Below are 2589 nucleotides of genomic sequence, written 5' to 3'. Positions count from 1 at the left end.
TGTTAAAAAAATGAGATCTGTATTTAATGAAAATACATATCAGTTTTATGTGTTAAAAATCAGATTTGAAAATTTTAGATAAGTTTTTAGTTTGAAGAGATCTTTGACAATTAACAGATTTTGAGATTCAAGAGAAAGATCACAAAAAAAAAAAAAAATCATCTAAGAACATATTTAAAGAAAAATTTTAAACAAAACATGGCAATTATATCAAGAATAAAAAATAACCAAACATGCATCATCAACAAAATTAATAGAGAAGACTAGAAAAAGAAAAGAAATAGACTACCTCTTGCATGAGCGTGCTCTTCTTAGTGATAGAATATTTTAGGATTCAAAGAAATTTATTCAACTCTTTGAAGCCTAAAATACTTTGCTTACAGAAAATAAATTATTTAATTAATTCTAAGGCAACAACCTCCAGAACATCTTTGACGTAAGGGGGAATTGAAAAGAAGAGAAGAAAGCGTGAAAAAGTGTACTGAATTTTAAGAAGCATCCTCTATTTGTAGAGGTTGGAATGCTTCAAAAAATTAGCTGAATGATCAGAATACGAATTGGGACGCGTCCTTATCTCTAAAAAATTGAAAAAGGTAAGCTTTATCTCAACCTAGAAGCCCATGGGAAGATCCTTTCATTTGTGCCAATCGGCACTCCAAGAGTGCTGAATGGCCCTTTTGGGTGTCAGACCTACATTCGAGGTTTGGTCCACTTTGTACTCCTTTTTTGAGGTTTTTTGAGCAGGGACTTGCACTTAGACACGTTTTTAATTTGTATTCTAAAAATTAAACCCCTTTTTTGATGATTCAAGTCTTTACAGTAATGATTATCTTGTTCAAGTCATTACAGTAATGGGCATGAAGTCTTCCTTAGGCTCATCCTTGTGAAATAACTCATCTTCCTCATCATTGCTACCACATTGTTGTTGCTGTAGGGATCGAAGTAAATAGGGATCTTTTCAACCTCTTCTACCCTTCTTTCAAAACTAGGCTTCTCAATCTTGAAGCCATCTAGGGTTATTGGGTCCTTCTTAGAATCGATACCAAAAATGGGCTTTGGTATGGTTAAAGTGTCACCATATATAGTAACTATAGCTCCTTTATGTGGAAACTGAACCTTTTGGTATAGTGATGAAGGCACAGCCTCTATATCATGAAACTATGGTTGCCTAAGAAGCATGTTAAAGCATAAAGCTATGTTCAGTACTTGAAATTCCACTTTTGTGATCATGGACCCTATGGTAAGCTCTAGCATCACTGTCCCTAAAACCTCCCTTTTGTTGTGGTCATATGCTTTCACATGCTGATCAGATGGCATAAAATCTTCAATACTCAAGCCTAGGTAACTTGCGGTTTTTAAAGGACACACATTCAGAGCATTTCCATCATCAATTAAGACCATTGGTATCCTCTTGCCTTTGGCATCTTCAGTAATGTGCAATGGGTCATTATGATGCTTCCCCTTCTTAGTTAAATCTTTGTCGGAATAGGAAATAGTAAGCTCTCTACTTATAGACCTAATCATAACATTCAAATCTTAAGAAGTAGTGGTTGTAGAGACTTGGATTTGATTGAGAAGGGCCACCAGATTCTAGTGGTGTTTGTGTGAGGCCATAAGGATATGTTGGCTTGCGTCTTCTGCAGTTGCTTAAGGACCTCATCCTCCTTATTGGGTGTTTGTTGGGTTTCCTTGTTCAAGGCTTCTATCGAGTTGTTTGTTTCTAAATGTAGGGGTTTGAAGTGTCTCTCTCCCCCCCTCCCCCCCTTATGATGTGGGCGATTTTTAATGGGTCACTTAATTCAATGTCTTAGGGTTTGAAGTGTCTTCCCCTGTAGGCGGGTTTTGGGTCATTTGAGTGGGGTTCGAAGTGTCTCCTTTCATATGTTGTTGTTGGGTTATCTAAGTAGGGTTTGAAGTATCTCCGCCCATATGTAGGTATTGGGTAATTTGGGATTTTTGCAATATCCTCACTCCATATATCGTATCCTGTTGTAGACTTCATGCCCATTAGTTCTTCCTAAGTCATCATAAAGCATTCGGGTAGGTCATAGATTAACTCAGATGGATCCTCTTCTCCTTCCTCCTCAGAAATCAAACAGTTGATCCTGGGTCCTCTACCAAAATTATGGTTGGGCAAGGGATTGTTGGTGATATTAGGCTTTGTAGGCAATGCAATCACCTTGGTGTCTATTAAATCTTGAATTGCATGACGAAGATTATAACACCTGTTAGTGTCATGGCCTAGGCCTTGATGGTAGGCACACCTTTTACTCACATCAAACTTTGCAGGTAATGGGTTTGGAACTGGTTTTGGGTCTAAGGGTATTAGTAACCCCCTTGCTTTCAACTTTTTAAACACTTCGCTCGTTGGCATATAAATTTCATGAAATTCCCTTCTAGGCCTTAGAGCAGTCCTTATGATATTTGCACTGGGGCAATAAGTTGGTATGGGTCAAAATTGTATATATTAGATACTTCTGCAGTTTTAGAGCTAGAAGGCCCAAAATTCCTTTTCCATTTAGGTGCATCCTCATTATTTATGGTCTCATTATTTATTGCGTCCTTAATTTAAGTACCATCAACTATTAA

The sequence above is a fragment of the Quercus lobata genome, chromosome 4 (genome assembly GCF_001633185.2).
Source record: "Quercus lobata isolate SW786 chromosome 4, ValleyOak3.0 Primary Assembly, whole genome shotgun sequence".
NCBI classification, from domain to species: Eukaryota; Viridiplantae; Streptophyta; class Magnoliopsida; order Fagales; family Fagaceae; genus Quercus; species Quercus lobata.
The sequence above is the reverse complement of the archived record's forward strand: the minus strand, read 5'-3'. Positions refer to the sequence as shown.